Source organism: Falco biarmicus, chromosome 3 (genome assembly GCF_023638135.1).
Source record: "Falco biarmicus isolate bFalBia1 chromosome 3, bFalBia1.pri, whole genome shotgun sequence".
NCBI classification, from domain to species: Eukaryota; Metazoa; Chordata; class Aves; order Falconiformes; family Falconidae; genus Falco; species Falco biarmicus.
Window position 1 is genome coordinate 105,898,653 of NC_079290.1, and position 27,305 is coordinate 105,925,957.

Here is a 27,305-nt window from a genome sequence, read left to right on the forward strand (position 1 = left end):
TTCTGAGATGCCACTAAAATAGCAGCCCACCCTGCCGCCTCTGGCCTCCATGGCCGTGTCCTCCAAGCAGGAGCATGGGTGAGGGCTGCGGGGGGTCCGCACTGCCCATCCTCCCTCTCGCAGATTTAAATAATCCTGTGGGCCGATCCGACCTCTCCAACACGCAGAGAGGAGCCACGGCCTCGGGTTCTGCATCCACAAAGAGTTTCCATTCAATTCAGCTTGATGGGCTCTGGCTGCAGATCCAAGATGCGCAGTAACAGTGCTGAGCTGCCAGCCCCTTCCTGACGGATAAGAGGCGGGATGAAGACAGACGATTTTCTCTGACCAGGATAATAGAGACAGCAATTCCACTTGACTAAGCACATGGTTTTTATGACGTTCCCGTGCAGTGTCAAGCAAAACACCTCAGTGGCAGGAGATGTATAATGCTACCTGTGGAACAGTCTATTTCCTAAATGGCAGCTCGCTATTTAAAAAGAAAGCACTGTAACACTTTGGAAAATAGGAAGGTCCCCAAAGCTGAATTTTTGAGTGCTCATTTTGCAGCTTCTGAAAAAGCTGAGTTCATTACTGAGCAGCAGTGAGTGCCGGGTGGCACCAGTCCAAGCAGCACTTAGCGTGTGCATAACTTTAAGCAGACCCACAGTCCCAGTGTAGTCGGAGGCATTACTCACATCCTAAAAGTTAAGCATCTGCTTAACTGAGTTTTTAACATTAGATTATTTTTACTTTTAACACCAAGGCTGGCACCAGATTCATTCCCGGACTCACCCTGTCTCTGCGAGGCAGCTGTGGCTGGGGGTCCTGCTGTCCCCTGCCGTCCTGAGGACTCTCCCTTGGAGTTATGGCTCAGCCATCAGCGTTTTCCATACTTGCCCTTGTTTCACGATGCCAAGGTGCTTTTTGGAAAGCAGAGGCTGAGATAAATGCCCCTTGCTCAAGCACGTCCTTCATGAGCTGCTTCTCTTGCTGCTCTCTCTGTTCAGCGCTTTGGGCAATGCCTTTAGCCAGCCCTTCGTAAAATAAATAGCTTTTAACAAAAAGGCAGGGGGCAAAGACAACGTTCTGGAGGAGGCATGTGGGAGAGCAGCCTGGCAGTCGGTGGGAGTCAGTGGAGGGCAAAACCTTCCCCCCTGAGGCTCAGCATCCATCGACACAAGAGCCCGAGCAGCCCAGCAGCGGGCAGGAGCACAACGGGCAGGTGAGGAGGGATGTGTGGGAAGCCGGGGAGACGTCTCATGGCTGTGCACCCACACTGAGCCCCATCCTGCTGAAGGCTGGCAAAAGGCATCTGCAAGCACCGGGTTCAGAGCCATCCAACGGCAAGGCTTTTTGTCCAGTTCTTCACTCATTTTGTACAGCTGTCGTTCCTGCTGTCGTCCCTCTGAGTCGAAACACCTCTCCCTGGCACCCTTCCCCACGGTGCTGCACGACCTTCTGGCAGTGCCAGCGTCCTTGTCAGGGAACGAAAACATAAGCCTCCTCTTCTTGTCCTTGCCTCTGCTGAAATTCAGGTTAAAGCCGATTTCGGCACAAAGCAGGTGCTGTAGAGCACGCTGCGGGCGCAGCCGTCACGTCCTTCCCTGCCTCCCTGCAAAGCCATGGGACAGCAGCCCGAGCAGCAGCAGTCGGGCACACGATTCAAACGTTTGGTCCAAACCCGCTCTGGTTTGCTGTGCAGGAGCCAGCGAGCTCCACGATATCTAAGTTCGGGCTGAGCTTCACCAAATCTATTTGCTTGATCAGATTTATGTAGCAATTCCAGGACGAGGTGAATAATGAAAATGACTCATGAATATTTCATTTTTATAAATCACATAATTCATATCTATTCACAAATATTTGCTTTGCCTTATAAACCAGATGAATAATTTACAGAAATATGCAGCAAATATTTTAAAGAAAATATGAAATTCATCAACTACATTAATCAACAAATATTATTCAACTTATATTGGTTTAGCTTGCTGACAGATAAATTCTCTGTTTATGCGAGGAGCTGGAGAAGCAGGTGACATTTCCCGTATTAAAACACGAGGAGCTGAAGCTCGTTTCTTCCCACGACAGAGGTATTTTCATGCTTGCCTGCTCAGTCCTGGCTGCAGCGATCCAGGCAGGGGACCCACTCATGGCCCTGGGAGCCCCTTCCCACTCCACAGCTGTGTTTTGGGGAGACCAAGCACTGGCCCCTTGGCTCCAGTATCCACTCACCAGGGCCACGAAGCCCATACCCTGGGCAGGCACCCACCAAGAAACCTCTTTCTGTAGCCCCTTCTTCTTGCTGCTTGGGAAGAGGGTACAAGGGGTTTCCCTCTACAGCACGTGGCTCTCCAGCTCGTTGTCCCATTCCCTGCCAATCGGAACGGTGTGACCCCATTGCTTGGCAGTGGCTGCGGTTCCTGTGTGCTGAGGAAGCGGGGCTGTTAGCCAGGTGACAGCACCAAGCGCCCTGCTGCCGTCGCTCCCGGTCACATTTTGCAGCAAGCAGGGTGTCTCCAGCGCACAAGGCGATAGATCCTTTGCAAACAGCCAGCCACAGTTCCCCTGCAGACATGTGCAACAAGAACAGGGGTGCAAGTGATTGAAACACACACAAGGCATCACGCCTTGCTTCCCCACAGCCTCCGCGCTGGGTCAGGTATGGCTTGACTGCCTGCACCGAGTCGGTGTAGCAAAACTCAGTAAGGATGCATCTCTTGCTACCACATGGCATGAGGGAGCTGCCTCTTCTCACAGAAGAAAGATAAAGACCTGTTACAAAAATGCCTTTGCACACAGATAAACGAACACCAGCGTGGGGGGCTGAAAATCCAAATTTTTTTTCCCCGAGTTGACTTGGCTGCCATGGGCACAGTCAAGACAAATGAAGCACAGGATTGCCAGATTTGTATTAAAAGCTGGGCTCCTCGAAGAGAGGTGGGCTGTAGGGGACGAAATGATTTATTGATACCACTGTAACCAAAGAAATATTTTCATCTAGAGAAAATAACGGTGCCTCAGCTTCTTTTATAATTATTTCCTCACCTTCTCAGTTTCATTTAGGTAACTGGACTTGGCTACACCAGCAGGAGCAATTGCTGTGAAGACTTTGGTGGGAGGGAGGCAGAGGCATGCCACTTCTTGCACTTGTTTGTTTTCTGCAGCCGGGGCTACACAGCACCGCCGTCCCCTCATCCCTGCCATCTCCTTAGTCCCTGCCACACCACTGAGCCACGCCAGTGGCATGCATCTACTGGCTTTTTGTGGCCAGCAACTCTGACAACAAGCAGTAAATAAACTGTTAAGTTTTCTTATTTTATAGTAATTCCCTCAATTATTTAGCTTTTTGAAAAAATCAGCTGCTTAAACAGAGTATTAAGTGACTGCATTAATCCACCTGTATTTGGATGATAAAGTGATTAAACCAACGTATTTAAATACTGTGATGGTTTAGTGACGAGTGCCCCTTAGGGACTTTGCTGAGCGGTGTCCTGCAAAGGGCGCGATTGCCTGGGCAGGTGCGAGGGATGCGCAGGGATGGCACAGCATCCGTCTCCTCCTGAAAAGGTCTCCTTGGCCACTCTAAATTAATTTATCAAACAGCTTCATCGCAGAGGCTTGCATGGTTCTCTGCTTTCCTTGCTTGTGCAGGTTTCTAGAAGCAGCAAGGCAGGAGGAAGGCTGACTTTTTTCCTGGTTCTAAAACATTTAGCAGTGGTTTGGGATGGCTGCTTGCAGTTCCAAATCCCCGAGTTGGAGCAAACATTTTGCACCTCTGCATCACCTCGGATGTTTGGTCCCAGGAACTTGTGGTGATGGAAGTGGCGGGGATGGAGAGGGCTGGAGGCACTTCACATCAACACATCACGGCCACGCTGGAGATGCTGCCAAGTGAGACAGCCCCTGTCAGGCTCGAGGCAGGGAGCGTAGGTTAAAAGGACATTGTTAGCTCACATTTTTGCAACCCAAATATCGAAGCATGGAGCCAATGCCTGCAAACTTACAAACAAAATAGTTGAGAGCACAGGTGATGGAGCTGCATAGGGCAAAGCTGCAGCAATGACAGCAGGAAGGTATCGAGAGCCCCCTCCGCTGCCTCGGAGATGGCAGCTGTCGCTCTGACTGGAAGCTTAAATGGCTGAGGCACTTGGTGGTCATCCCAGCATGGAAAACCAGGCTTCAGTATGGGAAACTGGGATTAGTGGAGCAAGAGCTGGGTCTGCAACTGCCTCCTCTTCCTTTGCAATGCAGGCATGAAGCAAGGAGGGAACGGGGCAGCTTTGTGATGACTGAACTAAACACAGCTTCTTAGAGACCTCCCCAGCCTGATTTGAGCAGGAATCAGGCACACGCACTGGGGTTGGAGACCGGTCCCCAGGGAGTGGGGATGAAGCCAATGCAGACCCTGGCATTCCTGTGCGCTGGTTTCTGCAGCCCAAAGTGATCAAAATCTAACATTCCTTTTTAGTATTCCTGCCGTTTGCAGTGTGTCTCCCAAACTATTCAGCTGTAACATTTGTAGGCCTATTAAGAGGGAAATACAATTTCATAGTCACAGATAAGAGATTAGACAGATCAATTCCTCCCTGTGAAACGGGCTGCGAAATAAAATCATTTCCAAATTGCAACGAGAAGGTTTTTGTTCTCCTGGTTGATTGAGCTATGTGTCCTGCCACCAACTTTTCTGTTCGTGCTCTGATTAAGAGAGCAAGGTGTTCACGGGCTAAATGTTAAGGTAGCCAGCGGGGCAGCTGGGGGATCTGGCATGTGGGAATCTTTTGGGTGGAGACAGGCTGAGACCCCCCCCCCTTGGTGAGCCAGCCGTCCCCTGCTTTGAGACAGCCAGCTGCTGAGCAGTTTTCTCCCTCCTCGCCTTCCCCATCCCTGGGGTTTGAGCCGGGAGCATCGTCCCGCGAGGGGGGGTCACAGCCACATTGCGCAGTCTGTATCGGCAGCGGGGAGCGTGCGGTGTGCTGGCACGGAGCACGTGGCATGCCGGTGTGCCACAGCGGGGAGCTGAGAGGACTGTTACTGTACAACATGACACGCTGTGCTAGGCTGTAAGAAGAGAGGCTGTCAAAATATTTAGATGCAGAGTTAAACTGAAACCACTACATCCGTAGATGGGAAACTGCACAATGGCTCCCAGAAAACCTCCAATACTTGTGGAATTTGCTGGGGCAGAGCCATTTCCCTGCACATGCCCGGCTGGGACCTGTGGCTAGCAGGAGGCAGTTGCTCTCTTGAGATGCTCAGCTCAGCTCAGGTGTAGAAACCCAGCCACTCCTTTGGGTCAGGAAGACGTCAAAGCAGCTTACGCACAAATCTGTGTGGAGGGTGATGGGTTTGCCAAGCCAGCTGCGTGGTCCCAGCGTGCACGGGAAACCTTCAGCTTCTCCTGGCACCACAGGCAAAGAGCATCACCGATAAGCACCGCGGTGGCCAGGGGTGTGGGTGAAAGGGAGAAAGTGGGGCTGGTCTGGAAAGGCTAGGAAAATGGCAGGGGTATTGCCAAGAGAGCTGCTGGGTCAGTGAGATGGCACCGTTCGCCCCTGCCTCTTCTGGGAGGCCCAGGACCTGATGCATTCCATGGCACCCAGGCGCTCCTCAAACCTGCACATATCAGCTCTGTGCCAGAGAGCCCTGAATTATTTATAGCTTGTTGTCATCCCACAGGTATTATTTGTGTAACCATTGGTTTCTGTGAAGTGTATGAAAGAAGCTGTAAGATATCATGCATCTCCCCACTTCAATTGGGAGCTGATTATTTTCCTGCCTGACGTACCAAGCTCCATCTCAGCAACTTAAACCTTTGCGATGGTCGGTGGCAGAAGAGTGCGAGAACTTCAGCACATTGTCAGCCCTCGATTGCTCCCCCAAGCATAGTGTCGGCTCCTCGTCCCCAGCAAAAGGTGGCATGGGATCCAGACACCAGCTGTGGGCTTTGCCAGCAAGGAGAGAGCCGGATTGTTTGCTCCCACGCTGGAAGCTTTCGTCTGAGCAGGAAGAGCTCTTGACTGGAAAGCGGTGGCTCTTCTCTGGATAAATACTTTTTTTAAAAAATGATTTATTCAACAGTATAATGAATTCAGTGCCTTTTATAATGTGACAGTGGGTAAAATACATCGGCCTTCTCCAGGCTTAAATGTCATCTGTAAAGATCAGGCTTTCTCTTCTCTTCCCCGTGTTCATGGGCTATCCTTTCATTTACTGCTTGATTTTAGAGGGGCTTAGGACAGCAGGGCTGGCATGGCTGTGAGGACAGCGCATCCCCACATCCCTGCATCCCCAGGCACTGCCCAAGCCTGACGAAGGGAAAGAGACATCGGAGGAAAATGGCTTGGGGTGAGGAAAGGCAAACCTCATGAAGCTCAGCAGGTTGCCCAAGAAAACAAATGCCTCTTGGGGTTTTCCAGATGATGGCAACGTGTTTCTTTTCATGCCCAAGTCAGCAAAACGAAACAGAATTACACTTCAATGTATATTTAGAGCCAACCAAACAATAAAATAGAAATGACAAAGCGGACTAGAAAACAGCCCTCAAACTCACTTAGTGCAGACATGACAAGAGGCTCAGACAAGGCTTGAGAAATTACTCTAGAAAATGAGCACTTTAGAAACCAAATAAACTGTTCCAAAGGCTCAAAAAATCTACCCTGAGCAAGCTCGTATTGATTGCAGGCACTGAACCAAACCAGCAACGTGCATGCCCTTGTGCCGGTGCTGTCTGCTCTGCACCCACCATCCTCAGCAACTTCCCACCACCATGAGGTCCTGCCTCCTCCTGCCCCAGTCCCGTCCCCCACGTTGTTGTAAAGGGGAGACAGCAAACCAACATTTCATCCTGCTTCTCCAGTCCTTTCCACACACAAGCTCTGGGATAGAAACAAAAGGCCTTGGCCTGCAGCGAATTCATCACAGAAAGTTTCCCCCACCCACCCAAGCTGGTGCCTCGGGAGGACCCTTTGGATTCCTGGAGGTTAAGTGTGCTGGGACAAGAAAAGGGTGGCACGGTGGTTGGTGGGGCTGGGCAGCCTCAGCAAATGCACCTGGGGCCTGAGCAAAGTTATTAATAAGTGAATTCCCTGGAAGGATAAGCAGATGTTGCCGGCAGAGCAGGCTGAGTGAGTTTATGAGCAGGAGGATGCACAGGGGGCAGGAGCCAAGGCTGCACGGTGGGGAACACAGCTGCACCTGCCTGCTTGGGAGGGAGCAGCCTATGGGGAAGGGAAAAGACAGATAACAGCAGAAAGAGGTGCAGAAGGGAAGCCAAGGGGGGAGAAACGAATAGAAACGGAAAATACAGAGAGAACTGTAGAAACAGCAGCATAAACATGATCAGTCATTACCCAGAGCATGCACGTGAAGCTAATGAAGCAGAGAAGTCATTACCTCCGACATTCCCTAACACTGTCTGTTGGGGCAGTATTCCTGTGCGGGTACCGCTCCTGTGGAGGCTTTTATGCTTTCCTCCTTCAAACACCCTCTTTCTCCTTCTCTCCCTACCAGGGTTGATGCTGGCACTTTTGCAAGGATGATTTTTCTTCCACTGCCCATTTGGCTCAGCTCATGTCGCCACCATTTCTCATGCCGATTCCCCCCCGTGTTTCATAAAGTGCTCTGTGCTCAACCACACAGGCTGGAAAATGGGAGGAAAATAGGGAAAACCTAGGGAAATAAGGAAAACGTGATAAGAAGAATGGTCTTTATTTAAGATTTTTTAACCAATTCTATTGCTGCCCACAATAATTAAAAATTTCATTTAGGACTCCCCTGAGTACCGCTGCTGCGGCAGTGGACCACAAGCCCAGCACCGTAGCTCCTGCAGCAGAATATGCTGGGACCATATTTTTGGCTGTTAGCTCTACTTTCCCTTTGGATCCGAGGGGAAGCTGCCATCCCATGGCTAATTGCCTGAGTTCATTGTTCCTAAAAATTTCCAATTACAATACAACTCGGAGCCTGACAAGTGAAAGAGATGGGAAAGCAGAGCAGCAGCAATTGGCTGTATGTTAATTAGTCGGCCTTATCTCAGGAATGTGTTAGCCTTGATTGCGCTCGAAGTGTTGGAAAGAACTTGGCAGGCAGGAGCTGCCTGGCTGGCAGCGGGGTCGGGGCTGCAGAGCCGTGCCGGACACGCTAGTTCCACTGCCTTCGGCTGGCATTTGGCACCCCGCTATGCTAACCTATGCAAAATAGCTTAAATCAGCCCCAATCTAACCAAAGCTTTTCTGCAGGCCAGCAGGATGGGCAGGCAAGGACAGATACAGGTGACAAAAGTGCAACTGGAAATTTGAGTGGCAGCTGAACGCCAACGGGGCTGCAGGAAGGTTGGTATGTCCCGGACAGGGAGTTATTGCTGTATCGGCTGAATAGCTCCGGCTGCCTTCCTGGAGCGGCCTTTGGGCATCCCAGGGCTACAGGCAGGAGCCTGGCCATGCCCACCCATCAAATGGCCAGCCAAGAAGCTGCCTCACCAGTCACAGCTCCCCAGATGAGCCTTTACCTCCCATGGAGAGATGAGGAGCCCCTGGAAACACACGCCAAAGGCAAGGTACCCACGGGGGAGACTCCCAAGCCTCCGTGCAGCCAGGCTTAGGCGAGGGTAGCAAAGGAGGGAGCAGCGTGCTATGAAACACCTCCACGTTGCAGACCTGCCTGAAAGGAAACACAGCATAAAACCTCAGTTTCCAGCTTTTAATGCTGAGACAGAGACCTAGGGATCAACCATCACCTTGTCTCCCGAAAGGTGCTATGTCTGCATGTACTTCATTACCTCGACTGGCAGAGCACAGCTTCGCTTCCCACGACAGGCAGGGAGCGGACGCCCTTTGCTGCTGGGCATCACTCCCCCGGGGAAGTGCATCAGCATCACAGGGTGCCCAGCTGAGAAACTGCCCTGCCAACAGCAGCAGGTGGTACACAGTTAAAAATGGGGAAAAAAATTGTTTTTCTTTCAGATTATTGAACCAACTGTAGTAAAAACTTCACGTTTAATATGCATGACCTGCTCCATGCACTCCACTCTAATAAATTGGTGGAACATCTTGCACAGCTAAATCATTAGGGGGTGGATGAAACACTAGGGGCCAGTTGTAAATGCAAGAGAAAAAAAAAATTAAACTAGGCACATAAAACATGAACCAATTTTCTCATCTCGGCTAATAGATTTTAAATGGGAAATCTGATCATGGATAAGCACTGAGAATATGAAAAATTCAGCGTTCCTGGGGCCCCACCTGGATCTGTAAGGGAAGGGCGAAGTGTGATGAATGCTCCCAGGAACACGATTGAGGGCATGAGCCTTTATTAGCTGTTACATTAAAAATCTGCTGCCGAACATCATGCTTTTTAGAGCTTTCGTTTAAAGGTGTGTTGTAGCTTGCTGCTTCCTAATTACCTTGTATGTTCTGCATAATTTTTGTTTTTAATTTCAGATGGGAAAACACCATAAACTTACTAATTAATTACTTTTTAACCCCAGTGTACCAGCTGAAGCACATGCTTCACCACACAACCTCTCCTCTCCACAGCACTCCATGGGAAATTGTCCTCTGAGCCGAGCGCTTGGGCAGCCTCAAGCAAAGCAGCTGAATTTGCAGGGGATTTCACCAAAACCCCTGGAAAGCAAAGGAAGGAGAGAACAAGAAGCTGGTTAACCTGACTTTTGGCTACAGCTGCAGCCGCTCGCCAAATCCAGCCCCTTGCAGTGTTGTGCCTGGCCACAGCGGGGGCTGCTCAGGAGCTGAAATTGCTGCGGAGGTGACATTAACCACTGATTGATGGACTTCATATTTCAAAAGCCCACGAGCTGCTGAAGAGAAAATGTTTAGAGAGTCTAAAGAAACTAGAAGCCCCACAGTCTCTGTGTGGGTTTAAATAATAAAAGAAAAAGGCAAAAAGGAAAAGGAAGGAGCCAGCACTGACAAAACGACTGCCGGCTTCCCGGCTGGCCCTGGGGCTGGCTCCCAAACCCACCATCCCGTGTCTCAGTCCAGAAGTTTTCAGAAGCCTCCACAGGTTTTTGCAGTCAGCCCTTCTCCCTCTGCTCCTCCTAGTCCTGCCATCTCTCATTGAAAATATCTAGATCAGGTTTCCTTCATTCCATCACGGTGCCTGTCCAAAAACCTCTTAGGTTAAAGGCAGGGCAGACTGATGAATCTAGGGGGGGTGGAAAAAAACCAAAATAAAAACTCGGGCTAGCCACAGAGGTGGATGACTTGCTTTTTGGCATGCCCAGCTGGAAATTTGTTTTTCCTTTGTTTTTAGGAATCATTCATATTTTCATCAACTTAAAGAGCAAACAGGCAAATGCAAAGTTAAGATTATTAAATAGGAATATATTGATGAGAAAATAAATAGAGGTTTAGTTTCCTTTGATTCCTGGTGAATGCATGTTAATGAGAAGGTGGGGAGCTCAGCTCTGTTGACAGAAGCAGGGGTAATGAGAGAACACCTGGACTGGTGATGAGGAAGGGGAGCACCAGCACAGCCCACCATGAGGCTGCCTGATGGCTTCTGTCCCCATCCCACCCCACAGGTGGCAAAGGTCTGGGAGTGATGTCTGGGTGACCCCGGTCTAGGGGCGCATCCCATGGGGACCACGGCCGGTCCCTCTTGGCACCTGCTGCGCCGCGCCACATGCTGCCAGAGCCCCGGTAAGCTGTTTACGCCCCTCACACTCCGTCAATCATTTTTTCATAGAGTTGGAAGATTATAGCTTCTTATGTGCTACCTCCAGTCCAGCTTGTCACGGGAAAACTCCAGGGAGAAATTCACGGAGATGTATTAAAGCCATCCAACACTTTCTCCATGGCAACTGGGACCGGTACAAATCCCATCAGCCCTGCCTGGAGCAGGATGAAGCTCCTTCGCAGTCCTTCCAGGCACCCGATAACAGCAGATAGAGGGGAAGCGTCTTCATTAGCTCGAGATGCCTCACAACTATAACACACAATAACATTTGATTAATGCTGAAGCATTTATTACTTATGAAATACATTTGTCTGAGGTTACTTGGCAACTCATGCTTGCCCTGGCCTTTTCTCAGCTTGTCTGAATGATCTTACGTTAACAAGCATACCTCCGAGGGCTCGAGCAGACAGGGAAAGAGAAGCGATGCAGTCAGGCAGAGTGCAATCACAGCTGCATGCAGGACACCACTAGACTGCCTGACAAAGATCAAATGACAGCGTGTTTATAATAATGCATATTTAATAACACTACTATTAGTTTTAAAAGTCTTGATCTTTGGTTGTTGTGTTTTCCTCAGCATGGTGGGAGCCTCCAGATGAAGGAGGAGAGGGAACTCCTGCTGCAAGGAGCAGATTTCAAGCATTTAATACTAAAAGTCACAGCCACGCCGTACACTGCAAGGTCTTTAAAAATAGCTTGAGCTTTGTGTGTGTGCACAGACAACATTGCGAGCGAGAGGGATGTCCTACATTTCCCAGCTTGCTTAATCCCTCAGACTGATGACAAAATCCCCACTCATCCTCCTGGTAGGTGAGCTCCCCGTTCCATCTCAGAGAACAGCCTTTCCCATAATTACGGGCTTTGCCTTCCCCAGCAGCCATGGGCTCAGGGCCCTCAGGCCGTTTCTGTCCGATGCAGCAGCTTCCCCAAAGCAAGGCATCTCCCAGGGTGCCGGAGCTGGCTGGGTGCTCAGCGGAGCTGAGTTTGGCTGTGGTGCTGAGCAGGTCTCCATGAGGAACCACACTGTGCTGGGTGGCAACCTCGGCATGCCACGGCATCAGCCGCGCTGCTGGCACAAAGCCAAGGGGGTACAAGGGCATGAGAAGAGGAGCCTTGCTGATGCTGTCTGGCCAAGAGCCTTGCTCTCCAAGGAAAAACAGTTGTTCGAACCGCTGGAGCAAATCTGCAATTTTATTTTAACTCAACCTACCACCAAAGTGCGAGGGAGCCAAACCCTTTGAAGTCTGCCATGTCCAATCCATTATTAATCACTGTAAATCTGGTATAATCTCTACAAGCATATTCCACTCCCTACAAATAGACTGGTGCCAACTTGCTCTAATAAATCCTGCGTCAGGGCGGCTATTGTGTCTTCTCTTCATGCAGCATTTCCCAGCAGGAATATTTAAACAATAACAGTCTCTATTTGGTGCAGTCACTTTTGTCTTAGAAGACTACGGTCTAACGTGTAACAGATTTAGAGCTTACAGAAAGGCTTGGATTTATGGCATGCTTTCGTCCCAATGCTTTTTTGTCTCTAATAATCCTTGTGAGGCGTTAAATGTCTCCATCTGGATTCCTAACTTCATGCCAAAGCAAGAAAACTGTTCTTCTTTCTACCCAAAACTTTGGGGCAAATTCCACAAGTTCTGCTGAGAAGGATCACTACTAAAAAAAGCAATTTAGCATCGCTCCCCTGCGGACTAAAAACAACTTGCTGGTTTCTCTAGAGAGCACTGGGATGGTCCATGGAGAAAGAGAGGAAGAACATGTGCACAAGGAGCCCTCTTCACATAGTGAGGAGTTTCCCAGGCCAGTACACAGCAGAGTTAGCAAAAATCAGTGAGTTACCTCCTCCCACCTTTGCAAAGCAGACCTCATGGACACAGGCAACATCATATGAATCTTTCCCCTACGATGAGTTTTTCACGCAGCCTACAAGGAAGTCATTTGCTGCTTAGCACTTGGGAGGAAAGGCAAAGCTGTTGTGGGTAAGGTAGCACAGGCTGCACAAGTGGCCCATGACATCAGCAACGTTCACAATGAAGGCTTAAAGTCACCAGTAAGTGACTCAGAGAATTCTGGAAATACCTACCAGGATCAGTCTTTTACTCATATGCAGCCACACACTTGGTCGTGGCCAAACAGCGTGGCTGCCGCAGCGGTGGATGATGCTCCAAGGCAAGGCAAGGCAAGGCTCTGCTCTCAGACAGACTGCTTCCCCACAGGCAAGAGATACCAACCAGTGAAAAAAAACCCCAAAGTGAGAACAAGGGGAAAAAAAAAAATCAACCCCAAAACATGCACTGTCCAGAAAGAATCAACCACCAGACTGTAGAGGGAGACATGCAAATGAAGGAGGTTTATGACACCATATATAAACGAGCTGTGCATACAGACAGTTGCTGGAGCTTTATCACCTCTTACTTTGCTTGCAGTCTATACCAGACAGCCTCCTAATTTGTGTGAGCACCTGGCAATGTTTGTTTTGAGCAAAGCCCACAGGCAAAGCTGGTCTCCCAGAGGAACTGGGAAGCTCTGAGGTTTGACAGAGGCTCTGACATCGCCCAGACATGGGAAACTTTTCCCATTAAGAGTCTGCAGCTTTGATGCATGGCTCCGAGTGTGTCAGTGTCTTGTGGATGCCAGCACCAGGAGCCCTTCTTTCCATGCTGGAAAACACTGGCACCAAGCAGCTCTGGGCAGCACAGCTGCTAAGGGACAGGGAGGGAGCTCGGGATGCTCCTGCGGGATGCTCCGGGACATTCCTGGAACTGCTGCCCTGGGTCTTTGCAGAAGGGTTTAACCAGCAAGATGCCGAGGGCTCCTCCCCTGCTCACCAGCCACCTTGATCCGGGAGGCCGAGCAGTGCCTACAACAGGGCTAGTGCTGGCCCTCGGTTGAGGATGCTCGCCGCGTGCCTCCTTGACATGAGCACAAACAACCTGGAGAAAGAGCTGTGAAGGCTGTTAGTCCAAACGACAGCTTGTTTTCTCTCTTGCTGACAAATGAGTCGGAGCTCCAAAAGCAATTTAGTCTGGGAATAAACATCCAAGTACCCACTGCTAAGGCAGAGACACTAAATGAGCTAAGCCGAGGGAGGCTGCAGTGAACTCGGCTTCCAGGCACTTGGTTTTCACTTGACTTCCTCAGCTGGCAGCTCACAGCGGACTAAACGCTCTCCAAAAGGAGCAGCTATTTCCTACCCATGCCAAGGACTCTGGCCAGAAAATGCTTTTTTCCTCCCCTGACGCTGCTCATTAATTTTGCTTGTTTGTTTTCTTTTTTTAAAGCTTTTGCTGGTTCCCCAATTAGGATGCAATTAAAAAAAAAAAGAAAAGAAGGAAAACTCGAGGCACAGACAATTCAGGCGGATCCCTAGCGTGGGCAGCAACTGCCAAGACAGCCAAACCCCTCTTTAGCAATGGTGCAGACAGCCAGGCCACCACGTCTCCACCTTCCTCCTCCTCCTCCTGCCAACGTAACTCTTTTAGTGCCTTGCCTGCATTGATAAATTGGCAATAAAAATGCACAGGGAACTCAAGACTGATCGATTTATTTCAGTATTTCTGACACAGTTGCCACAGAAGCCGAGAGCTGGGGAACCAACAATGCAATTTCCTACCAGAGAAGCGGCGAGACACTGAGCATAAATTACGCTTAAATGCCACATAGATAATAAGGCAGCATCCATGATTATTTCTCTCCTCTTTTCTTGAATTGAAAACACTCTGAGACACCCATCTGATGAAGGAGCTGTCATGCCACAACCTTTCCAGCAGGATCAGGCCTCAGCAGCAGCATTTCCCACCACTGATGCTGCAGGAATGGAGCTGGGACACCCCAGAACCAGGATACCCCAGAACCACACTTTCCTCCCCCATGCCCCCATCTCTGCAGCTCTGAGGCCAAAGCACATGTCTAACAACTGAAAGTCCGAGTATCAACATTCACCTTTTGGGGAGCAGTTGGATATGCCGCTTCCAGTGAAGAAGGGTATTAATTTCTGTGCTTGTAAGAGACATTCGAGGCAGCTTCCATCATTGCTGGGGAGATGTGGTGGAGCTGATGTGAGCTGCCTGCTGGGAGCCAAGAGAAAAAAAGAGGATATTTTTCTTTTTTCATTTATGAAAAGAAAAAATAGATCTTGTGCGCTTGCTCTCTCAGTGCAGGTTTCTAGCTCGAGTTCATAATTTCTACCCACTTCCCTGTATTTACAGTCCTTCTCAAAGCGTGTTTTGAGCAGTGATTTTGGCAACTAAACTGCTGGGGGCATTCCCTTCAGTTCATTACCAGGCACGTGCGTGATCCCGGGGATCAGATTTTCTAATGGTTCAAATAAGGCTTCACTGTAGTGCCTTGAGTGAAGTGGTGACTAATTGCATCTCTTGGGGCTCCCACCACTTCCTGGCCCTACTACCCGGTTGCAAGCAGCTCATTAGTTTGCTTCTGAAAGCCTGGTGATGGCCAGCTGGGAGCAGGATGTTGCACAGCACCCCACATGCTCCCCTTCTCTTTGCAGCCTCCTGCATCTGACACCTCTGTGTGGGTTTGCTGAGCTCCCTGAGCCCTCGCACAGAGACAGAGATGGATATTTGGCCAGGTTTGCTATCCCCAGCCAGACTTTACAGGCTGGGGGTTGGTTACGATGTGCAAAGAGGCAGAGTAATGCATCAGGTTGGGTATGGATGCTCAGCATCAGATCTGCCAGGGCAGGATGTGACCCCGGGAGGTTCCCTTCACCCAGGGGTGCTGCTTCACAAGGGCACGCACCAGCTGTTTCTTGGCACTTCGTAAAATTTACGTGCAGAAAGAAATTAAAGGAAGGCTCCGAGCAAGACCTGCGTTAACAGCGTGAGCTTGGCTGCAGTAACTAGCTTTTCCAAAAATATCCTTCCTCCATCGGAGATGCTCTATTTTTAGAGCTATGAAGCATCACATTGACAAGTGGCAGGGTCAAAGCTTACCTCTAAACTTCTGACATTCCTTTGCCCTTGCACAAGCACCTTGGTTTTCCAGGCGGCTATCGGACCTAACAACACACAGCACTTGCCGCGAGACCTGGCTCTCAGCTTGCCCCAGAGCTTCACCACCCCAGAGCCACACGGGCAGGGGCAGCTCTGACACGACTCCACCCGATAGATTGCTTTCTTCTTTTCCCCAGGCAGTTGACACGTGTCTGGAAAACAATCTATAATTTAAAAACCCACAATGAGATTTCCAGGTGGATAAACTGCCGTTCTGTGACTTTTGTATAGGAAATGTATGTGCTCAGGCAAAGGAGTAACTCCCCGGCTGTTTGGATCCTTTTCCCCTGTTCCAACAGATATGGCAGAATAAGGCAGGTTAATTAAATTATCACAGATCTGGGAGCTGCTCGACAGCAATGGAAATAGGGGAGACACCAGTCAGAGCCGTAGGACTGCCGTGTCAGCACAGAGAGCGAACCGAGCACATAGCGTGCAAAATTAAAAATCTAGTGGTTCTGTCACTAGGAATAAAAGCCATCATTTGCATGTTAAAACACCTCAGCTTACAGGAGCAATTTCCCCCTTTTTAACTTTCTTGGTCGCACAGTTTCCAGGATGAATAATGCAATGAAACTCCTCATCAGCGATATGTATTAAAAAATGCAATAGGACTTCTTCCCCACTCCAAACCTACACGTCTCCTGCAGGAAGCATATCCATCAAGACACCTAAATACCTGCTGCCAGCAGTTTTTAAAAGAACTTTTTAACTGTGAAGGGTCAGGAGGAAACACCAGTCTGTAGCAATGAACCTGCCAAGCTGCAGGCAGCTGCCTCCAGAGGGTCCCTACCCTGCCTGGCTGGGGCTAAGCATGCCTCCACAGCAGGTTTTAATGCTTAAAATGCAAAGAAGTTGCATCCACTCAGCTCATCACATTCATAATGATGAATAAAATAATGGGAAAGCATCGTCCTGACTGATGTGGAATCCACTTTCCCCAAGAATGACCACTGAGACATCAGAAGCCCTGCCTATCTGTCCCCATTGATGCTAATGGGATTGTGTGTCTTTAATAATGCCCCTAATAATTTTCCCATTGCTCAGATTCCTGCCTGACAGCTTTCCTGTTTGCCCAAATTAAAACACAACCTCTGCAGACTTCTGTTAACAAGATCTCGCATTGTTTCCTCTAGGAATAAACAAATTAGCTCATGGGGGAAGAAAAGCCATTGCCGTCAAGCTGGTTCTGAAGTCTGGGAGCCGATTACATCAATTTTGAGTAATCTAGATTACACTATATTTTAAAATGTCCTCTTGTCTGAGGGGGAAAGAGAATTAAGTGCCAACTAATTGACCAGTTCCTTGCAAGGGGCTGCCTCACAGAGGCCACCATACCTGGTGCCTCCACAACAGCCAAAGTTGGTGGAGATGTAGGCGAGCAGCTCCTGCCCTTTCCCAAGCTGCCTTCCCACAGGCATAGCTGACACCAGCCCAGGCTGGGCAGCAACATCCCTGCCAGCACGTGCAATGGGACAAGCTGGTGCTCTTCTGCCGCAGAGCAAGGACAGGGCTTGCTTGGAGGCCACCCTGTTACCGCTCCCTGCGTGAGGCAGTTCTACCTTCCTCCTCCAGCTCCCATTCACTGCAGAATCAGAGGGAAATGCAGCTTTCCCTGGGCTTGCCCATTTTGCTCTGAATTAAAAAAAAAACAAACAACCCAACACCCCCCCCCCCCCAAAAAAAAAAAAAAAAAAACCAAACCCAAAACAACAAGGCTTTTCTGCTCCAGAACAACACAGAGAGAAAGAAAGGCCAGGGGCCAGGAGAGCACTGAGAAGCAGCTTACCCTCTGATGAGGTGATTGATAGCTTCACCCTCTGCCATCGAAGCAGTTTCCTCTGCAGCTGTGTTTAATTTCCCAGGCAAGTGCTGCACCCACCGCCCCAACCCCAGCTCCTGCTGAACCCGCTCCTCAGCTGGGGAATCGTTATCCCTCGTGCTGCTGCATGACAGAGGCTTGGGTTGGGGCGGAGTATCGTGACATGTAAAGGAACCTCCACATCCAAGTACATGGAGTATTTTGCTTTCCATGTCCATCAACACATAAGCATCTATGTGTAAGTAATGTACATCATCTGCTTAACAGAAGTAACAAACCTCCTCTTATGTGCATTTGCCAGTGTTTATTAGTTTTTACTTTTATTATCATAGAATCATTTAAGTTGGAAAAGACCTTTAAGATCACCGAGTGCAACCATTAACCCAGCACTGCCAAGTCCATCACTAAACCTTGTCCCCAAATACCGCATCTATGTGTTTTTTAAACACACACAAATCTTCCACCAAGCAAAAGGATAAGAGCTTGCTGGATTTGATTTGCCCCAAATCCCCATGTGCCATGCACCTATTTGCAGGTACATATCTCAATTCTGGAACGGGTAATGATGTGAAAAATATTTCTGAAAGCAGCATCGTAACAGGTATTGAGAGAAAGGTTATCATTCCTGTTGCCTCCAAAACGACTGCAGCGTGCTTGTGATACCGCAGGACCTGACCTGAGACCACGCACACCCAATAGCATCAACCAGTTAATGCCAACAGCACATAACAGAGCTCGGCATGTTTGGGAATTCCAATAGAAGTGAGAAACTCTATTTGCCAGAGGCTCAAAGTGGGCGCTGGCAGCCCGGCCGGTGGTGCTGGTTGCTCCGGCACACCAGCGCTACTCAAGGAACATGCATTTTCTATCAATGCAAATTGTTTGCTTGCAATAGAAAATCAAATTATTTCCATTTATACATGTTTAATGAGAATTTCAAAAGCGTATAATGCAGCTAATGCTTCCAGGCTGCGAGCAGGCATCTGGAGCTGGAGATGAAGAGGGCTGCTGTGCCGCTGGCCCCTGGCCCCGCAGCCAGCCTCTCCACCATCACCTCCCGCAGCTCGGTGCCCAGGGGTCACCACTTCAGACGTGAACAGCATCTTGGTCCCTCTGCTCCCTGTGCCCAGCCGCCCGCGGCAGCGAATGGGTGGTACGGCCCAAGCTACGAGACCAAAACTTGCTCATTAACAAGCTGTTAAATAATGAATAAGTTTATATATAATTGCTTCTGTGTACACAATCTTGCATTTTTCAGAAAACTATCATCACTTTTCAGTTAGTTCCACTCGAGGAAACAAGGGCTAATGCTTTCATTTGAGCAGATGCATATTTATGATGTGCTTGTTCTGTCTGGGGCTGGGGAAAACCGGATTATTCGGCTTCCCGGCGTGCGAAAAGTGGGTGGTGGGAGTGGCGCGTGCTCGGCTGTCAAGGTTGTCCATCGGCCACCCTGGCTAAGTGGTCTCTGAAACACCTGAAAGTCTGGCCACCTTTGGGCTGGCAAGTAGGTCACACATCAGCTCGCCACTCTGAAACACCACTAGGACTCGGACTCCTGCTGCTGCAAGCACCTGTTGCAGCATTTACTATTTATCTGTTATTTATTTTGTCTCCCCAGGGTGGGGATGGATGAAGCAGGGCTGGGGAGAAAGGTGCGGGGAGGACAACAACACGAGGTGACACACATCACCTGCTGCAGTGCTGGTGCCAGGCAAAGTTCTCCTTTTCTCTGCTTTTCCAGAGCCTTGTGCTTTCCCCGCTGCCCATAACTCATCCTCCAAAACCCATTATCATCATTAAAACTGAAAATGGCCGCAGTCTGACAAGAGAAAACACCTACAGACATTCAGACAAAATGCCTGTAATTACCATCTGTGCCATCGTCACAAGCATGCGGTCAGGGGCTGTACGGGGGCAGGAGCGCTCGCCCGCTATGCCTTGAAGAAACAGCTTTCAGAAAAGCTTTTGGCCTCTGCCATTGTGGGGTGCTGCAAGGTGCCTCGATCGCTGCTGAAATGAGCCATCGAAGGGGCTGTTGGAGGTTTTTGGGTGCAAAGAGCCAGCAAACAGGAGGGTTTCAGAAGAGCTGCATCCCCATGGAAGTGGCGGAGGTGGCTGGCTCTGTTGTGGGGTGCAAATCCATGCCCTTGGAATGATGTGCCTCAGCGCTGCAACAGCTTGATGCCAAAGCAACCTGAAATGAGCTTTTGATCTCAAAATATTCTTTCCATTTTACACAACTCTGTGACATGTGGCTCCTTAGCTGCCGCATTCTAAGAAGTCCTACAGCAGCCTTGGCTTGCTGTGGAAACCAAATATTTTGACTTTGCTGTTTATTCCTGTTTTTTTAAAGTGTGTTCTGAGTGAATAATAAATATGTTTCTAAGGCAGCTGGTGCTTCTTCCTGTAACGCACAAGGTAAGGTAGAAGCAAACATATTTGCTTTTGCTCCATCTATTTATACAATAATAGTAGTTGCGCTTTATAACAGCAAAAAAAAAAGTAATTACTGCACACGTTCTCACAAGCCATAATTAACACAATGTTTAAGCATACACTTAAACACATCACTGTTCAGTAGCAGTTTTGTTGTGGGCTCTGCAAGGGCTGCCAGCTGCTGGCTGAACGGGGGCAATGCCCTTCCCAGTTCACCTTGTGCTGATTGAAAGCCGACATTCACACACCTTGAAAACCTGGACGTTATTTTTATCCCAACCGGTACGTGGTTGCAACAAGTCTCAGCCACCGTAAGAGCTGCATCTTCCTGCAGAGGCGTTTGCAGGGGGGAGAATGCCAGAGGAAGGGCGAGGATGAAGCTGTGGGTGTTTGCCTACCCCAAGTGGATGCTGCCCTGAGGAGCATCTTCCGATGGAGCTCCCCATCCTTGGCTGAGGGAGGAGGAGATGCAGATTTAATCTCATCTGAAAAACCGCAGAGGGAACTGGCAATGTCACCGGCCACCAGCACAGCACTCTGGGCACCGCGTACAGCATTTGGTAGCAGTACAGCATCAGTTCCTGTATTGTGGAGAAGTCACAGAGCAGGCGTAAATACATTAGTGCAAGGCACCCAGGCATGGCAGTCACTCCTCCTTGGCTCTAGCCACCTTTATTCCATTAGCCGTGACTTTCAAAGCCGGGGAACATCGTGCCAGTGAAAAGCCAAGCACCAAACCAGCGGCTGCCATGCCCTGAGCCTGAAGCAGCAAGGCACAGATCACAGCAGGGGAAGCAACCTGACCTTCCTTCTAACCCCCTCCTTTCAGCCTGTGCCCACCAAGTGCAACGGAGGTAGACGGAGGCTTTAAAAAGAACCATCTTACTCACTTGCTTGTAATCAAGGCTTTGCTAATCCAGGAGATTTTTTGCTTTTTTTCTGTTTTTTTCCCCTTTGTATTGGCAATAACATTAGCTCAGTGAAACCATAATTAAGATAATTAGATGAGTAATTTTCTTATTAACAGATTGTAACCTTTTCAACAGGCTTTCCTGGGTTTCCCCCCTTTGAATGCAAGCTCCGTGTGCAGAAGCAGGAAAGGGTTGTCTGAGGATGGGGTCAAGCGGCGTGACCTGCACCTCTGCGCTCTCCTCCATCAGCAGGGCCAAGCTCGTGCTTGATTCCCTGCTGCTGTGCCTGGGGAGGAGCAGCTGAGCCCACCACCACGCCGGTCCTGGGGAGGGTGGGCATCCCCGTTTGGGGGCTCAGGGAGCACCGGTGTGGAGCGGGGAGCTAGAGCCAGGCATAAGCTGCTCTATTTACATAAGCTTCTGTCGTCTTACCCCTCAGTCTAAGGTAGTTGGATGATGTACTCCTTTGTCAATCCCGTAAGTAGCTGGAATTTAATTCCTGACTTAATATTTCCCTGGATGAGTATTTATAATGAACTGAAGCAAAAAGATCATCTTCCTTGGTGGAAGTGGAGCAAGCAGCTCATTGCAAATACTCCTGGAAGTGCAGAATAAGAAACTGGGGCCAAAAGGTGCGATCTGCACTCCAGGAAGGGGCCAGAGCCCGTAGTGCTGCCGGGGTGCAGCCAGGAAAGCCAGTGCTGCCAGCAGCCTCCCCGCATCATCACACGTGCAGCTTCCCACTGCCGTGACCGGTGAGTCGGGATGGAAACAGCACTGAAATCACTGGATAGAAAATTAAAAACTCCTGGCAGAATATGCCCCCATCTTTCACTTTCAGGAAAAACAGCTGCTGCTTGTACTCGGGAGACTCAACTCCACTCTAGAATAAATTCAGCATTGCCCTTTTCCACTCTGAATGTAGACTAGTCTTTTTTTTTTTTTCCTTTCAATTCTCCCAGTCTGCCCGAAAGTAGGTGATACACAGGCCACGAATGGCTCTTCTGACCTGTGCAGGGCAGGCTGGTGTTTACACCAGGGCACGGGCTGCAGGGGCTGAGACCTACCCACAGCTGGGGTGGGTGATGTGCTGCCACCTCACAAGATCCCTCCAGTTCCCTGTGGCTCCGTGGCCTCTGGCAGCAGCATGCCAGTGTGGAAGGGAGATGCCAGGAGCACTGGCACCAGCATGGCTTGCGTTTGGTGGGTCAATCCTGGGATGCACAGGCATCCTTACTCAGTGCACTTTGCTGAGGTTTCCATGCTGGCAGAGCCACAGCACTAATTGGCTTCATTAAGGCACAGAATTCCTGTGATTGGTAGCGTACCTGCTGGGAGGGATGCAGATGTCATTTCAAATCATCATTGTCTCATGGCAAAGGGACTGCATGCTCTGGCACCAGGATCTCTGCACTGAAGGGCTGCAATCCACCCACAGCCCAAACCCACGCTGGCAAACACATCAGGATGTGCAAGCGGGAAGGCAGCAGCCCTGCTGGCTGCTGGCTCTGTAATTGCTGTCACAGCTGACAGCAAACCCCTCCAGCCACATAGAAAGGGAGAACCGAGAGCCCAGCACCAGGTTGGGCTGTGCTGGCTCCCTGTGGACCCCAGCTGTGGGCACTCAGCACCGCGGCCCTCGCCTGCCGGCTGCCATCCCGCACCAGCACTGTACCACCGGGCTGCCCTTTGGCCAACACTTCAAACCTCCCCGAATCCTACCCATGACTCAGCACTGCATCCAAACATTGGAATCATCTTTATTGCTGCTGTGGTTTCCCAGAGCTGCCCGAGAGGAAAAGAACCTGCAGGTAATTAACAAGGGACTGACGGCCTCTTGCTTTTCCCACCCTTTTCCCTTCAATCACAGACGGGGTCTGGCTTTTCTGCAACCTGCATATTTCTAAGGAAAACACCAAAGTGAAGTCTCAACAGCTCATCACGATGGGAAATCGCTGCCGCCCTCACTAGAGGAAACAGCTGGTTGTTTCCCCAGGGCAGTTTCCCCTTCTGCAGTGCTCAGTTGCCTGAGATATCTTACTGTGGTATTAAAAAAACATGGATAATTAGTGCTGTTCACCATCATAATAGTTTCGAGAATCAGCATCCCTACTTTCTGCAAGAAACATATCCCCAGGCAGTTTCCTTTGCATATAAGCACACAAAAAAGTTCAAGTGAGGAAAAATCATATTGGCAAAGTACATTTATATAGAGGAATTATTCTGAAAATTCCTGAGTGTCCAAACTCATTGCAGGAGATTTGAATTATAGAACTATAAGCAACAAGTTCATTTTGATCCTCCAGGCTAAAAAGTTATAATTACCGCCTGCACCATAGAACTGGCTTTTAATTAAATAAGCCTCAGAAGGGAGGAAGATTTGCAAGGACCCTCCCTCGCTTACATAAGGCAGTCGGCCTGAACAGCCACCACCAGGGATGCTGTGATGGCTCCTGAGTGAATTCCATTAAGCGAAATTTCCAAGAAAGGAAAGGGGAAAATGGGAAATTAGGCAAGTAGACAGCCTGTGGCCAGTGGCTCAATCTCATATTTGGTGGTGCGAAGAGCTATTGCAGCCAGATGAGCTGGCAAGATGGTTGGTGTTGGTGAGTGAAGCTGCATTTCTGGGTCTGCGGTACCCTGGGTTATGCCGATAGCAGCTGCTGCAAGCACTGGGCAGCCTGCTCCCCCTGCATCTGGGCATGGGTGTCCTCCCTGGTGGGACCCGGCCTGAGCACACACTGGGAAGGCAGCATCTTTGCAAGGGCTGGCTTGGAAACCATTGCTTCTACTTTCCAAGTCTCCAGAATAGCCTGGCCATATGTCACGCTACCTGTTGCCCGTATTATAATAGGCCAAGTTTATTCACAAGAAGCATATGTTGCGGTACCGAGTGTGGAAATGCCACCTCTCACAGTTGTCTCTTTCTTCGCACTTTAAAAAGGCTGTAGGAAAAGATGACATATGGCACCTCAGCTTATGACGGTTTAATCGACACTGGTAGGGCCAGGGAAAATAGAGCAGAGTGGCGTTCCCCAGGGCAGGCGCCCACACCCGGTCCCACCAGGATGCTGCCTGCTGCCTCCTGTGCCCGCGGGTGCCGTTACCTGCGGGCGTGTGCAGTGCCAGAGCCGCCCTGGCCAAACCGCAAAGCATCCACTGGCGCTGGGTGATAAAATAAGCCAATTAACAGGCTCCTTCTTGTCAACGCCGAAGCTGAACCTCTAGTTCTTCAAATACATAATTAAAGCACGCGTGCATAATTACAGAATTTTCTTCCACTTCAGTGATGGCAGAGGTCTGGCAGGTGCTTATGTCAATGTCATTGTTTCCACTTTGTGTTCGTCTGAACCCGGGCGCAGCCTGAGCAAGGGGCTGAGGGAGGTCAGCGTGGCCAAGGGCAGAGCCAGGGGCTCACCACCAAGACCCCTGTGGCAGGGGCTTTGCCAGTGCCCGGGGCTGGCACTTACAGGGCTCCCAACTGGGGAACGCTCCAGGCAGCACTGAGGCTGACGGTGCCTCTGGAATGACAAAACTCTCCCACTTGCTGTCTCTGAGAAAAGCAAAAAGTCGTGAGAGGTTTTATGAGTGAGTGATGGGAACCGTGCTTTCGCTGGATTGGGAGGGGACGGGGACGGCTGTCAGCACAAATACTTTGTGTAACTGGGGAAGCAAATGCTGCTATTTTCCCTTAATATCCCAAATTATCTGCAAATGCCATTGCTGTCATAGTCTATAAATACTGGCTGTTCTCAAAGCCTCCTTCTCAACAGCCCTCCCCAAAGCCCACTCCTCCCTCCAGACCGTGCACCAAATCTCACCGTTCCCTTTCCAGGGGCGACAAACGGCACGAACAAAACCAGTACGGGAATGTGAAGACCCAACTCATCATGCCCCAGACCTGGAGATGGAAAGCTGGAAAAGCTCTGGCTACAGGGAAGCCAGAGATCACGGGAATACATCCATCTCTGCAAAAGCACCTTGGGGAGGTGATAGGCACCCCATAATCACCGCTTTATTCCAAGGAAAAAGAGCTTTCCATCCTGACACTGAGCCAGCAAGAAAACAGAGCCCCCACTGAGGCTGGCTGCGCAGTCGGGGGTCCAGCAGTGCCGGAGCCAAGCCTGGGAGTCACCTGCAGCAGTGAGCCGAGCCCAGGGTGGGAAGCACTGCCTCCGGAGCAAACCAACCAGTGTCCCCGGAATGGCCATTGTCCCTTCTCCAGGTGGAACCATCACTGCTGAGGATCTTTGCAAAAATTAGTTCCTGTAAGATCTGAGGAATCTTTCTGCTTCTGCACTGAGCACTGGGAGTGAGCCTATAAATCCAGTTAGTCACACTCGCTGGATTACATTGGACCTTGTACTTCTGCTTTTATTAACAAGATTGTTTACTATATAAGAAGCTTTATATAACTGTGAATCATGGGTGATTTGTAGGACTGCACAGATGGGAGTTGCCAACCATCCGTTTTGTCTGTGCTCGCATCAACCTCCCGCTCCCAGCCCAAACCTAAAAAATAAATAAAAGCCTTGCTGTGGTAATTAAATGTCTGGCTCTAACCCACTTCTGTGGTGCTCTCGGTATGGGACTTGAGTCTGATATTCCAGTTTAACACGTGGGTTAGCATCAGTGCTGATGCAGGGATTGGGTTATCCCCAAAAAGCGTTGGCCATCCCACACCTCTCCCTTGATGAGATCCCTTGGGAGTGAGGGGAGACGTGCCAGACAGGAGACTGCCGCGCCCCAAAGCCATCAAGGCTGTCAAGTGGCGACAAAGTAGTTACCAGCTACCTCATCTATAACGTGCGGGGACTTGAAGGCAAAGTCGCCAGGACTGAATGATGTGCTGCCCGCAGAGCGCCCATTAGTCTTGCCCAGTGCCATTAGATGTCTGTTTTATCACAACAGAGGAACCTCCAGACTCCCCCTAATGCTCTCTGGGCTTCTCTCTGCATCCCTTCTTCCCCTCAATTTACACATCTTTTTAAGTGACTCTGCAAAATGGTATTTACGTAGCCGAGGCTAAGCGTCGGTACAAGGTGACAGGTGGATAGGAAGCATCAGTTAATATCTCTAGCAGTTCACTGCATCATTTTTGGTAAAGTGCTGATCTTTACAGAGGAGTTTGTAGATCTAGCACAGCAGTGTTAATTTAAAATTCATGTACGATTTCTCAGTGAGGTGACAGGACCCATGCCTGGGGCTCAGCGGGGCTCCTACAGCTCGCTCCCCCCCCCCTCCCCCCCAGGCAGCTGTGGCATGGCTCCCATGCAGGCTGCCAGCGCTGGCACCGTCCTCCCACCCGCCTCACCGGGACCAGCATGAGTGGAAAGCACCAACCCGCGCGAGCCTTTCCCTTTGTACACAGGCAGCCTCAATCCTCAGACAGAGTTAATTCGTTTACCATCATTTATTTTACCTATCAATCTCCGTGAACTTAACTGATAGCCTTGTTGCTCTGCCACAGCCCCGCATAACTCATTGTGTCGGCACATCCACACAATGAGACATCATCCAAGAGCACGGCGGTGGTGTTCGGGACGAAGGCAGGTTGAACAGCCAGACTAGCTCCGGGCTGAAGACGACTTGCAGGGAAAACATCACGAAAAGACAGGATAAACACTGGCTCAGCCTTATTGAGCAACAGGGGGACCTGCGGACCCCCAGAGCCAGGGCGAGCCGAGCCAGGCAGGAGCTGCTGCCTCCCCGCAATGCAAGTCATATCAAAGCGCATGTTCCCTGTGAATTCCAGGAGTCTTTGGGGAAACACGTGAGGCCTTCCCAGCCCCGTGGGCTGGCTCCGGCAGACCCACTCAGCACTGCCAGTGTTGGGAGTCACACTGCAGATGACGACAGCAACAACTTTGGGATCCTTGTGAAACAGCCTGCGCAGCTATTTATTATTACACTAGATTTGGACCACGGATTTAGATATGCGTTGAGTCTGAGCCTCCAAGCAAAGAGTGCTAATTAGCACATGCAACAGAGCCAGATTTTAATTAAACACAGCTTAGTGAGAAGGACCTGTTATAGACAACTCTCCTTGTAGGAGAGAGATGGGTGCAGAAGCGTTTCAGAGCAGGACCGAGTTCAAAGGGGAGGAAGGCACTCAGCCTGCCTGGGTCGTTGCCCCAGGACGAGGGTCCTGCAGCAGGAGGGCTCAGCCTGGGGCAGGGTGGTGGGTGGGCACTGCTACCCTCCCAGGGGCCAACCCCGAGCCAGGTACCCACATCGCTGGGACCGAACAGAATGGTGGGGCTCCTGCTGTCTGCACCCCTGCCTCTCCTGCCCGCACTGCCTCCTCTGCTAACCACAGGCCCTTCCTTGCCATTGCAAATAACCAAACAGGCAGCACGGAGGAGGGAATAATATTAATATTAAAAAGGCATTTATAGTTTTAATCAAGCTTTGGGGGGGAAAGACAGC

At 50.1% G+C, this 27,305-nt stretch overlaps 1 long non-coding RNA gene across 1 annotated transcript in view; it reads right to left on the minus strand.

Annotated features, from left to right (window-relative positions):
• Positions 1–502: 502 nt before the first annotated feature.
• LOC130146632 (uncharacterized) overlaps positions 503–27,305 on the minus strand; it is a 28,111-nt gene continuing 1,308 nt past the window's right edge. Inside the window, exons 2-7 of the long non-coding RNA XR_008820967.1 lie at positions 15,645–15,868; positions 14,632–14,759; positions 12,773–12,891; positions 10,718–10,926; positions 8,460–8,640; positions 503–7,650 (exon numbers count right to left, since the gene is read on the minus strand). This is a non-coding gene — a long non-coding RNA (uncharacterized LOC130146632). The remainder of the gene's footprint in view (positions 7,651–8,459; positions 8,641–10,717; positions 10,927–12,772; positions 12,892–14,631; positions 14,760–15,644; positions 15,869–27,305) is intronic.